A 13,892-nucleotide genomic window follows, 5' to 3' on the forward strand; every position below is an offset into this window, starting at 1 on the left:
TGATCAGGTCGTATAATTTTTCGTCTTTCACAAGCCACAAAATTTTCGCAGCACTCCACTTGGAAGTGGATAAACTGCGTAAACTGCATAAGTGGTTTTTGTGTAGAAAGTAGTATTCAGTCAAAATGGACGTTCATGTCTTCCAAATCGTGGAAGATTCTTCATATGCGGAAAGCGTAAAATAAGAACGTCAAAAGAACGGAGCCGCAGAATTACAGACCAAGATCCTTAACATGGTTCGAAACAAAGAGAGGTGTCCAACAAGGAAGAGCCCTATAACATGTTTGTAATAGTAATGGACAAGATCATAAAATCTGTCGAGAAAACAGACAGCGACCCAAATGCCCTGGTTTTTGCTCACGATTTGAAGGAATGGGCAGAGACAGGAGGTGAAGTACAGAAGAAACTCAGTGATTGAACAACTCGTTCAGAAATTTCGGACTAAAAATAAGTAATTCTATATCCCGAAATAATTGTCGTAAGGAGTGTGACCAAAGTATAACTTAAATGTTTATTTGGAACTACAATAGTGAAGCCATAGCGACAGTACATAAAAATTTTTTCTTAAAAAAAGTTCGTTGAAACCGGTGACGTATCCCTTTTTTCTAAAAAAAAAAAAAAAAAAAAAAATTATGTACTATTACTATGGCTTCACTATTGTAGTGTCAAATAAAAAAATAAATAAATAAAAGACATTAGAAATGACCATCAACAGGTAACGAACAAACTCCAATGTATTTATAGGAGTCAAAGTAGAATTTGCTTTCCTTTTCTAGTACCTCGGAAGCACGATCTCGAAAGAGAACACCATTAATCAGAAAGTACTCAGCAGGACACAGAAAGCAATCAGAAATCTTCTCTGGGACGATAAAATGCCACGAAAAACAAAAGCGACCGTATACCACACCTATTTCGTACCAGTGCCTCCATATGGTTTAGAAACATGTACCAAACTAAACAAAGACCTCAGCAGAATTTGGGCAACAGAAACGAGATTCATTACGAACCAAATAACTAGGAAGAACAAAATCAGGAATGAGGTGAACAGAAAAGTACCTGGTACTGAGGTTCCTGTTACCTGTGTAATGAAGAAACGCAGGCTTCTGTGGTGTGCGGACGTAGTGAGAACGAACTGCGAAAGACCCGCCAAGAAGAATTTCTACCTTAACCTCGTTGCAAGAAGACTGCGGCGTAGACCAAGAAAACGCTGGGTAGAGACTGGAGTTGATGCTGTTGATAATGATGATGATCCTTAACAACGTATTGAAAAGCTACTGTGCAGAAATGAGCACGGATTTAGAAAGCATCGCTCATGCGAAACTCACCTTGCCGTTCCCTCACGCGATATCGTGCGAATCACGTGTGAAAAGTAACAGTCAGATTCCTTACTGCTACATTCCCAGAAAGCTTTCGAATCGGTGCCCCACTGTAGTTAACGAAGGTCCGAGAGTACGGAATAGGTTACAAGATTTCTGAATGGCTCGAAGACTTAGTACCTAGTACGTCGTCCTCGACGGCGAATGTTCATCAGAGTATCGTCAGGAGTGCCCCAGGGAAGTGTGACGGGACCGCGGTCGTTTCCTGTATAGATATTTCCTATACAGATAAATGATCCGTGAATAGGTTGAACAGCTATATACTGCTGTTTGCTGATGATGCTGTGCTGTACAAGAAGGTTACTTCATTGAACGACTGTTGGGGGGGGGGGGGGGGGGGGGGGGTCGTACAAGATGACTTAAACAAAATTACCAGTTGATGTAAATGATAATTAACTGAAACCCTGCGTTCCCGACAGGTGTTGTTGATATACCTCGATGGGGACAGCTGAATATGTGTGCCCCGACCGGGACTCGAACCCGGAACCTCCTGCTTACACGGCAGGCGCTCTATCCATTTGAGCCACCGAGGACACAGAGGACAGTGCGACTGCAGGGACTTATCCCTTGCACGCTTCCCGTGAGACCCACATTCCCAACTGTCCACAATCTACATACATAATGTTCCTAATCGAGCATGGTCATCAAAGGTATCTGTTCTTTCGTGAACAGTTATTATTTTCATAACTAGCTGATGTGATGAATGACAGCTAGATCTCAATGTAGACAGATGGAAGTTAAGGCAAATGAGTGGGAAAAACTGTCCTATAATGTGGGGACGCTGTATCAGCGGTGTGTTGCGTGACACATACTAGCGTCTATGAAATGTTTAGGAGTAAAGTTGAGAAGCGAGATGAATTGGAACAAGCACGTAAGGTCGGTTGTAGGGAAGGCGAATGTTTATTGAGAGTTTTAGGAAAATGCAGCTCATCAGTAAAATAGATGATTTTTTCCTGAATGATGTGCTAAACTATTGAAATCTCTGCCTTTCGCTACAGCTTTTACCCTCTGCAGCTCCCTCTAGTACCACTGAAGTCATTCCCTGATAGCTTAGCAAATGTCCTATCATCTTGGCCCTACTTCTTTTCAGTATTTTGCCATGCATTTCCTTTCCTCTCCATTTCTCCGGAGAACCCTGCTGCTCCTTACCGTATAAGTCCACCTAGTTTTCAAAATTCTTCTGTAGCGCCACATCTCAAATGCTTCGACTCTCTTCTGCTCCCATTTTCTCATACTCCCTGTTCCATACCATATACTGTTGTGCTCCAAACGTACATTCTCACAAATTTCTTCCTCAACGTAAGGCTTCTGTTTGACAGTAACTTCCTCTACTTTGTGATGACCAGTTATGATGTTATGTTTTGCGGAATTCTCATTTCTGCTACTTCTCACTGGTTTCATCGTTCTTAGCTTTAATCCGTATTCTGTACTCATCAGATTGTTCATTCCATTCATCAGATCCCGCAATTGTCCTTCACTTTGGTTCAAATGGCTCTGAGCATTATGGGACTTAACATCTGAGGTCATCATTCGCCTAGAACTTAGAACTGCTTAAACCTAACTAACCTAACGACGTCACACACATCCATGCCCGAGGCAGGATTCGAACCTGCGACCGTAGCGGTCGCTCGGTTCCAGACTGTAGCGCCTAGAACCGCAGGGCCAGTCCGGCCGGCCTTGCTCACTTTGTCAGTGAATCTTACCATTAACGTCATTTCACACCAAATTTTATTTACAGAACAGTAGTGAGACGCATTTTTGAGTAGTTCTGCAATGTTTGGAGTCCCATGGAGGTAGAGCTAAAGGCAGCCATGGGAGCAGGAGGCAGAAGTGCACCTAGATTTGTTACCTGTAACTTTGATCAATATGCGAGTATTACGGAGATACTTCAAGAACTCAAATGGGAATGCCTAAGGGGAAGAAGGCATCTATCTCAGGAGACACTATTGAGAAAATTTAGAGTACCTAATTATGCAGTTGACTGCCAAATGATTCGACAGCCGCCAATGTTCATTTCGAGTGAGTATCGCAAAGAGAAGATAAATCAGGACTCTCACGGAGGCATAAACACAGTCGTTTTTCTCTCGCTCCATTTGTGAATGGGCAAGGAAACGGTAATGGTAAATGTATCCTCCACCGTTCACCGCAAGGTGGCTTGCGGAGTATGTGCGTGGATGTAGGTGTAGATGTGTAGATGCAGGTGCAGAAACCTACACGCACTGTGTAAGCGCTAGTGTGGGTGTTACGGAGAAGAAGAGACGCGTCGCTGCGCTATGTCTGGCCACGGTATCGGAGGTACCAACACACGATTACCACGTCGCCACGCCAGATGAGGCTTTTTTTTATTGGTGGGCGTCGGTAAACAGCCGGTACAAAAAGCCAGCCCAACGTGTCCCGGCGGGCCCGGAACTGTGTCCGTCAGTGGAGCAGCTAGCGACACGTGTCCGGCCACGTGCACGTGAGACTGTAACGCAAGAGGCGCGTGCGGGCAACGCCCACGCATTATCTGCCTCACGCACGGGAAACACGTGCACCGCGTCACTCCCCTCTGTCTCCCTCGGGACGTGTTTTGCGATCTTTCCGCCCTCGACGGTGACCGCTCACCGCGTGTTGTGTAGTGTAGCTCGTCGGACGGGCGTTCACCGCTTTATCGGAAACGCCCGCGGGGCGTGGGCGTTCCTTACACAAGGAGTCACATGGCGCCGGAGCGTGTCTTGTCTCTCTTTTACACCGTCGGTCCCCAGCGTGGGGTAACTACCGCCCGAGGCGTAAAATTTAATTTTATGAGGGGCAAAAACAGAAGGGTTCGACTGCGTTCCATTACGAAAATAAATTGTCTATACTACTGTATATATGCAAGTTGTAGTTTAACGTTGTTACCGAAAACCTCGAACAGTTCTTGTCCGACGTACTTCAGATTTTCGCACGATACTCTAATAAACGTACAGACGGACATATACCACTTTTTTTACTACACAGTGTGACAATTACTGGACTACATGAAGTAAAATCGTCATAACTTCTGAACGGTTTGGGTTACGACTTTCAAACTGCATGGTTGGCCGCGGGGCATCATGGGAGTTTATTATACGCATCGACGTTTGCTTTAACGACGAAGCGCACTCTCATTTGGATGGGTTCGTCAATTAGCAAAACTGAGGCATTTGGGGGACTGAGAACCCGCATTTCGAGAAGTCTCTTCATTCTCAGCGGGTGACTGTGTGGTGTGCGATGTCCAGTCACGGATTAATCGCCGCGATATTGCTCGATGGCACGATGCCTACCAAAGCCTACGAGGAGGTTTTGGACGATGATTTCATCCGCATTATCCGAAGTGACCCTCATTTCAACAAGACGTACCTCGCCCCCTCGGAGCAGGAGAGTGTTTGATGTCCTGGAGGAGCGCTCTGGGGACCGCATTCTGGCTCTGGGATACCCAGCGGCCACTGGTGTGGGCCACGATTGGCTGCCATATTCTCTGGATCTGACGTATGCGACTCCTTTTTGTGGGGCTATGTTAAAGACAAGGTGTACAGCAGTAACCCCAAAACCATTGCTGAGCTGAAAACAGACGTTCAGGAGGTCATCGACAGCATCGATGTTCCGACACTCCAGCGGGTCACGCAGAATTTCGCTTTTCGTCTGTGCTACATCATCACCAATGATGTCAGGAAGCCGGCCGCGGTGGTCTCGCGGTTCTAGGCGCGCAGTCCGGAACCGTGCGACTGCTACGGTCGAGGGTTCGAATCCTGCCTCTGGCATGGATGTGTGTGATGTCCTTAGGTTAGTTAGGTTTAAGTAGTTCTAAGTTCTAGGGGACTAATGACCACAGCAGTTGAGTCCCATAGTGCTCAGAGCCATTTTTTTGATGTCAGGAATATCGAAAATGGCATAACCTAAATCCGAATACCTGTAGTGACGGTCACATGTTGAATAAAGTGTGTGTACGCTGTAGCTTGTAACTAATTAACGTTTTTTATATAATTCAATAATTGTGACGCTGTATGTACTATGTATGAGAGAAAAACGTTTGAGATGGCGCAGTGGTTAGCACACTGGACTCGCACTTGGGAGGACGACGGTTGAAACCCGCCTTCCGCCATCCTGATTTATGTTTTCAGTGATTTTCCTAAATCGCTTCACGTAAATGCCGGGGTGGTTCCTTTGGAAGGGCGCGGCCGACTTCCTTCCCTAATTCTAAGGGAACGATGACGTCGTTGTTTGGTCTCCTCTTCCAAATCAATCAAGCGACCTAAAAAAGAAACATTATTTCTAAAATGTTCTCAATGTTTTTCACAATGGACTTAAGATTTTTACACGAGACTCTGCTAAACGTTCAGACAGACATGGGCAACATTTAGAAAAAAATATAAGGTATATAAGTAGATAAGACCCACAAATTTGTCAAACAAGCCTGTACACGTGTCGGAAAAGATTGTGAATTTAACCTCACTTTTGAAGCTGAAGCAGACGCTCTTCATTGTATGCTGTATTTCGACACCTGTCGGAATGGCTACAAATGCAGATAAATTATTTCAAACAGTGACTCTGCCGCTGTTTAAAGAAGAAGAAAACAATATACTTGTCCAGGGAATGGTCTAAAACAAGTGAGAAATGTAGAAATGAAACCTGTTAAAGAAAATGCTACACTAGAAGTTGATACTTACATCAACTTTCTGCGAATGGACAGTCCAGTTTTTACTAACTGTCGTAATTCGCCCTCACACTAAATATGAAGACGCAAGTATGCGAAAATTTATCCTCTTCTACTTGTTCCTGTAGCGACAGTTCATTAAAATATCACAACAGGGAACATATAGCCTACATCGTCCACAGAAGAACCGGCGAACTTCGACTTTTTTATACTTTATAGCAGTTCCGCTTGTAGAATATTGATTGTCTTCTTAACGTTTTCCTACGTAGTAAATGTCTGGGAAAGACCCGACATCGCTATCATTTTAGTAACAACCAGTGTTATTTTGTTTCTGCCCTTGATCGCAGTTTCCATAGTTGTGGAAACTCACGATAGAGTGAGATAAGTTGCAACAAATCTATTTTTCACTACATATGTTCTGGGAAGTGTTAACACAAACAACGTCCGGCACTTGTCAAATTTTCCGCTAGTCAGAATTTCTGTGTAACACGTCATACATACTCTGTGTTTGGCAAACATGTGAAACAGCGCCGTACTCGGTAAAGTACGTGGGAGACACAGCAAGTAGATGAAATGTATTCGCCGTGACGAAGGAACGACGACGTACGGCAGTTTGGGTCTGGCCGTGATTCGTGCACGGATAGCCGAAGCGGTTAAGGCGACCGCTCACGTGAAGTGGAAATCCGGGTTCGAGTCCTGATCCGGCACAAATTTTCACTGCCGTCATTCCCTTATTGTTCGTATTAGCAACAGCGAGTGCACTTTATGTATTTCGTAAGGGCTGTAGTGGCAGCAGTCCCTATTGGTTCGCACATACATACATGTCCGATGGAACATTGCATCGCTGTTCTTGACAACGCAGATGCTGCAATATCTTAAAGGTAGTAAATTTTGACAAATTGTTCGATTGTTAACGGGGACTTTAATAGTTCGGTTGGTTGTGATTCGGGAAGGACGGCGAAGGAAGTCGGTTACACCGTTTCAAAGGGACCATTTCGGCATTTGCCTGAAGCGACTTAGGAAAATCACGGGGAACCTAAATCAGGATGGTCGGAGGCAGGTTTCAACCGTCGTCCTCCCGAATACGAGTCCAGAGTGCTAACCACTGCGGCATCTCCCTCGGTACCTAATTAGAGATGCCGAGGGAACTTAAATGGGAATCTTCAGAGGAAAGACAAAGTACTGTAGCTCTAGCGAGAGGCTGTCGGGTAGACTCGGGGAGTTGGTATCGGAGGAACAGACATCAGTGGTGAGGGCAGCCAAGCAGAGCCCGGCAGTGGAGTACAGCTGGCTGGTTGTGTACTGCAGGGTGAGTGACGTCACGGGGTGGCCTCAAGGCGGTGACGAGCCTTGCAGGCGAGGCGCGCCCACAGCGGTGGCCAGTCGGCCGGAACGAGATAAGCCCAGCCGCGAACTGTGAGCCCTGTAGGGCAAACTACGCGAGGGCCGAAGGGCCACACGGCTCGCACGCACACGCCATTAACTGCCGGGGTCCGCCCTGCGCAAATGTACTGCGGGCGCGGTCAACCTCCTGGCCACTGGCTGCTACACAGCGTTCGTACCCTCTCCACGGAAGCTGCTACGGTCTCTTGGCTGGCAGGTGGTGTCACGTAAAGTACTTTGCGGCTCTAGGAGCCTCATGTCAGTCTATACTACACTAATAATTCAAAACGTCAAAACGTCGCTAATTCCGACTACGGATGGCTTGACTCCCCACTTCATCCGACCATCCCATTGGTTAACTACACAGGCCGCTGCTACAGTCGTATGCGATTTGGATCAGTAGGCAGTTGACCGTTGCTAGACGCGATATTTCGATCACTTTTAATATGAAATAATTTGTTCCTAACTAGATGAATAAGTGAAACTTCCTGGCAGATTAAAACTGTGTGCCCGACCGAGACTCGAACTCGGGACCTTTGCCTTTCGCGGGCAAGTGCTCTACCATCTGAGCTACCGGAGCACGACTCACGCCCGGTACTCACAGCTTTACTTCTGCCAGTATCTCGTCTCCTACCTCCCAAGCTTTACAGAAGCTCTCCTGCGAATCTTGCAGAACTAGCACTCCTGAAAGAAAGGATATCACGGAGACATGGCTTAGCCACAGCCTGGGGGATGTTTCCAGAATGAGATTTTCACTCTGCAGCGGAGTGTGCGCTGATATGAAACTTCCTGGCAGATTAAAACTGTTGCCCGACTGAGACTCGAACTCGGGACCCGCGAAAGGCAAAGGTCCCGAGTTCGAGTCTCGGTCGGCCACATAGTTTTAATCTGCGAGGCAGTTTCATATCAGCGCACACACCGCTGCAGATTGAAAATCTCATTATAGATCAAAAAGTGTTATGGTACGATGAAGTAATAAGCAACCAGTTGAAAAAAAGAACGTTAATGTCTGTACCCTTCTCCAGAAGGTTACACCTATCGTATTATTTGCGAGTGTCGGTAACAAAGTGCGTACAGCAAAAATGCCGTGAGCCATGCTGTATGCACTTTATTACTGACACTCAAATAATGCGATAGGCGTAACCCTGTGAAGATGGGCACTAAGGGCCCGAAAACGGTAGACAAATTTACTTTTTGCAGCTGGTTGCTTATAATTTCGTTATGTGGCTACAGTTGTTGAAGGTGGATAAAACAGTAAAGTGGTGTGATGCACACATGTTTTCATAAACTGGTGACAACGTTCCTCTTACATATTAAAGAGTGTAAAACTAAATTATGTCACCAACTAAGCGTAAGCATGTGATGTTGCCTCTATAAGTAGAACATTCCTTTTACCGTGTGATTTCCCATATTGTAAGCAGTTAAGTGTGAATCGGTTTTCTGTCAATGCAGCATGTACAGATGTTAAACTTTCACTTGCAGTAACAGTATACTTTTTTTACAGTGAGTGCGTTAATGTACATTACGCTTTTTTGTGAGATTTTCTGGTGTGTGAATGTTTTCCTTTTCAAAAAAATTGTTCAAATGGCTCTGAGCACTATGGGACTCAACTGCTGTGGTCATTAGTCCCCTAGAACTTAGAACTACCTAAACCTAACTAACCTAGGAACATCACACACATCCATGCCCGAGGCAGGATTCGAACCTGCGACCGTAGCAGTCGCACGGTTCCGGACTGCGCGCCTAGAACCGCGAGACCACCGCGGCCGGCTTTTCCTTTTCCTTGTTACTGTTTGTAACGTGGAACAATGTTTCGAACAGTTTCTAGAAGTGAACATTAAACTTGTGCTGTACCGTATTGTGTAAATAAAAGGGTTCCTCTGATAATTCGACCTTTTTCACGTTGCGACCATGCTGCCAGTCACGTGGGGGGCGGATTAGCGACGTTCTGATGTACCTCAGCCTCATCCAGGTCCTTCTTGCTGACGGAAGTGAAGCAGTCAGGGCGTGTTGTGAGTCGCGCTTGAATAGTTCAGCCGATACAGAACTTGCTCGCACACTGTTTTAACTTGGCACGAAGTTTAAAATCAGTGCACACTCCGTTGCAGAGTGAGAATCAAGTATGGATCATGGCCACCCGCTTAGTATCTTATTGGTCCACCTCTGGAAGCAGTGATCCTGCGAGATATGGACGCGGAGATGGCGCTCCAAAGCGTCCGAGGTGTGTGCCATTGGATTTGACATCAGGCGGCTTCGGTAGCCGTGGCGCCAACGTCAGTTCATTGCCGCGCTGCTCCGAACACTGGACACGGACGCTTACGCTGCTGGAAAATTCCAGCGCCGTCTCGGTGAAGACGGCAACCGTGAAGGTGTGTGGGTGGTGGGCAGTACTGTTGAGGTAGTCCACAGGTGTCACCGCGGCTTCGACTGCCACTGGCGGCCCAGGTGAGCAAACACTGACCACACTGGCCTTTAAACCAGCCGTACGCTTGGATGACGGGGTGCCCGAACACGACCGCGGACTTTGGTGTAACGAGGAACGTAACTGATCCGATCAGGCGATAGTATGTAAAGCTTCTGGCTAGATGGTGGCATTGCCCCCCTCCCTCACCCCCCTCCCCCTCCCCACCCCCGCCATGAGAAATCTTCGCTGTTGTGACTAAGACTGTTGACATTTTTAAAAATATCAGGAATCCGATATATTCGTATTTAAAGAAATATCATTATCGGCCGTCGATAAACCGAAAAAAGTATCGATATATCGAAGAAAAAAGTATCGAAATATCGGTCCATAAAGATGGCTGCACATTGTAGATGTACTGCCGCTTCTAGAGTTGTATGTTTAAGTATTGATTTATTGTTAGATATTTTGTGCATCAACAACGAAAGCAGGGTTACTATCCTGCTACGCTGAGTCAGAGTGAAGAAGAATTACATGATCTGCTGAGTGGGATAACAGTCTAATGAGTACAGAATATGGACGGAGAGTAAATCGAAGAAGGACGAACGTAATGACAAGTAGCAGAAACGAGAACAGCGAGAAACTTAACATCAGAATTGGGGATCAATAAGTAGGTGGAGTTATGGAATTCTACTGCCTAGGTAGCAAGATATCCAATGACGGACGGAGCATCGACGACATCAAAAGCAGACTAGAACTGGGAAAAAGGACATTCCTGGCAAAGAGTAGCCTACTAGTACCAAACACTTGAGGAAGAAATTTCTGAGAATGTACACTATGTTATCAAAAGTATCCAGACACCCCCAATTAGGTACACAGTACTGCCACCTAGTGCCAGGTACTCCGTACCAGCGACCTCAGTAGTCATTAGCCATCGTGAGAGAGCAGAATGGGGCGCTCCACGAAACTCATGGACTTCGAAGGTCGTCAGGTGATTGGGTGTCACTTGTGTCATACGTCGGTCGCGAGATTTCCACACTCCTAAACATCCATAGGTCTACTATATTCGATGTGATAATGAAGTGGAAACGTGAAGGGACACGTGCAGCACAAAAGCGTACAGGTCAACTTCGTCTGTTGACTTACAGAGACCGCCGATTCTTGAAGAGGGTTGTAATGTGTAACAGGCACACATCTATCCAGACCATCACACAGGAATTCCAAACTGCATCAGGATCCACTGCAAGTACTATGACAGTCAGGTGGGAGGTGAGGAAACTCGGATTTCATGGTCGAGCGGCTGCTCATAAGCCACACATCACGCCAGTAAATGCCAAACGACGCCTCGCTTGGTGTAAGCAGCGTAAACATTCGACGACTGAACAGTGGAAAAACCAGTCAGAAGACGGACGACTCGAAAACAAGCTAGCACCCTTGGAGAAATAACTTAAAAGAAGACGACTTAAATTGAAAATTTGCAAGTTAATAATGGGACTTCGTGCTGATGAAAATCTTGTATTATATTACTTTTTTGGTCGAGTTTTGTGTTGTTGATTAACAGCTGTGTACATGGTGCAAAATCACGGTACACAATGTGACGATCAGATGTCAGGGTGTTGGAATGGCGAATGCCCGGTGACCGTCATCTGCCAGCGTGTGTTGTGCCAACAGTAAAATTCTGAGGCGGAGGTGTTACGGTGTGGTCGTGTTTTTCACGAAGGGGCTTGCAACCTTTGTTGTTTTGCGTGGCACTACCACAGCCAGGCCTACATTGATGTTTCAAGCACCTTCTTGCTTCCCCGTGTTGAAGAGCAATTCGGGGATGGCGACTGTATCTTTCAACACGGTCGAGCACCTGTTCATAATGCACGGCCTGTGGCGGAGTGGTTACACGACAACAACATCCCTGAAACGGACTGGTCTGTACAGAGTCCTGACCTGAATCCCATACAACACTTTTAAGACGTTTTGGAACGCTGACATCGATACCACTCCCCAGTGCACACTCCGAGAAGAATGGGCTGCCATTCCCCAAGAGACCTTCCAGCACCTGACTGAACGTATGCCTCCGAGAGTGGAAGCTGTCATCAAGGCTAAGGGTGGGTCAACGCCAAATTGAATTCCAGAAGCGATGGAGGGCGCCACGAACTTATAAGTCAGTTTCAGCAAGGTGGTACACAAAAAAGGTCCGAACGCTGTTGCAGAGGCAACGGAAAAAGCATGCGAAGTTCAGAAGAACGCGAAATCCTGAAGATGGGCTAAAATTTACAGACGCGCGAAATTTGGCACGTACTTCGATGCGAGATGCCTTTAATAGGTTCCACAACGAAACATTGTCTCGAAATTTGGTAGAAAATCCGAAGAAATTCTGGTCGTATGTAAAGTACACAAGCGGCAAGACGCAGTCAATACCTTCGCTGCGCAGTGCCGATGGTACTGTTATCAACGACTGCGCCGCTAAAGCGGAGTTATTGAACGCAGTTTTCCGAAATTCCTTCACCAGGGAAGACGAATGGAATATTCCAGAATTTGAAACACGAACATCTGCTAGCATGAGTTTCTTAGAAGTAGATACCTTAGGGGTTGCGAAGCAACTCAAATCGCTTGATACGGGCAAGTCTTCAGGTCCAGATTGTATACCGATTAGGTTCCTTTCAGATTACGCTGATACTATAGCTCCCTACTTAGCACTCATATACAACCGCTCGCTCACCGATAGATCTGTACCTACAGATTGGAAAATTGCGCAGGTCGCACCAGTGTTCAAGAAGGGTAGTAGGAGTAATCCATTTAACTACAGACCTATATCATTGACGTCGGTTTGCAGTAGGGTTTTGGAGCATATACTGTATTCAAACATTATGAATCACCTCGAAGGGAACGATCTATTGACACGTAATCAGCATGGCTTCAGAAAACATCGCTCTTGTGCAACGCAGCTAGCTCTTTATTCGCACGAAGTAATGGCCGCTATCGACAGGGGATCTCAAGTTGATTCCGTATTTCTAGATTTCCGGAAAGCTTTTGACACCGTTCCTCACAAGCGACTTCTAATCAAGTTGCGGAGCTATGGGGTATCGTCTCAGTTGTGCGACTGGATTCGTGATTTCCTGTCAGGAAGGTCGCAGTTCGTAGTAATAGACGGCAAATCATCGAGTAAAACTGAAGTGATATCAGGTGTTCCCCAGGGAAGCGTCCTGGGACCTCTACTGTTCCTGATCTATATAAATGACCTGGGTGACAATCTGCGCAGTTCTCTTAGACTGTTCGCAGATGACGCTGTAATTTACCGTCTAGTAAGGTCACCCGAAGACCAGTATCAGTTGCAAAGCGATTTAGAAAAGATTGCTGTATGGTGTGTCAGGTGGCAGTTGACGCTAAATAACGAAAAGTGTGAGATGATCCACATGAGTTCCAAAAGAAATCGGTTATAATTCGATTACTCGATAAATAGTACAATTCTCAAGGCTGTCAATTCAACTAAGTACCTGGGTGTTAAAATTATGAACAACTTCAGTTGGAAGGACCACATAGATAATATTGTCGGGAAGGCGAGCCAAAGGTTGCGTTTCATTGGCAGGACACTTAGAAGATGCAACAAGTCCACTAAAGAGACAGCTTACACTACACTTGTTCGTCCTCTGTTAGAATATTGCTGCGCGGTGTGGGATCCTTACCATGTGGGATTGACGGAGGACATCGAAAGGGTGCAAAAAAGGGCAGCTCGTTTTGTATTATCGCGTTATAGGGGAGAGAGTGTGGCAGATATGATACACGAGTTGCGATGGAAGTCATTACAGCATAGACGTTTTTCGTCGCGGCGAGACCTTTTTACGAAATTTCAGTCACCAACTTTCTCTTCCGAATGCGAAAATATTTTGTTGAGCCCAACCTACATAGGTAGGAATGATCATCAAAATAAAATAAGAGAAATCAGAGTTCGAACAGAAAGGTTTAGGTGTTCGTTTTTCCCGCTCGCTGTTCGGGAGTGGAATAGTAGAGAGATAGTATGATTGTGGTTCGATGAACCCTCTGCCAAGCACTTAAATGTGAATTGCAGAGTAGTCATGTAGATGTG

The 13,892-nt window shown here is 46.0% G+C and overlaps 1 protein-coding gene and 1 non-coding gene across 5 annotated transcripts in view; both read right to left on the minus strand.

The window, feature by feature from the left end:
* LOC126291658 (G-protein coupled receptor moody-like) overlaps positions 1-13,892 on the minus strand; it is a 467,186-nt gene that overhangs the window by 398,209 nt on the left and 55,085 nt on the right. The gene's annotated exons all lie outside the window — the stretch shown is intronic.
* Trnat-ugu (transfer RNA threonine (anticodon UGU)) lies at positions 1,836-1,909 on the minus strand. The gene has a single exon. It is a non-coding gene; the product is annotated as a tRNA-Thr (tRNA).

This window comes from Schistocerca gregaria, chromosome 9 (genome assembly GCF_023897955.1).
Source record: "Schistocerca gregaria isolate iqSchGreg1 chromosome 9, iqSchGreg1.2, whole genome shotgun sequence".
NCBI lineage: Eukaryota > Metazoa > Arthropoda > Insecta > Orthoptera > Acrididae > Schistocerca > Schistocerca gregaria.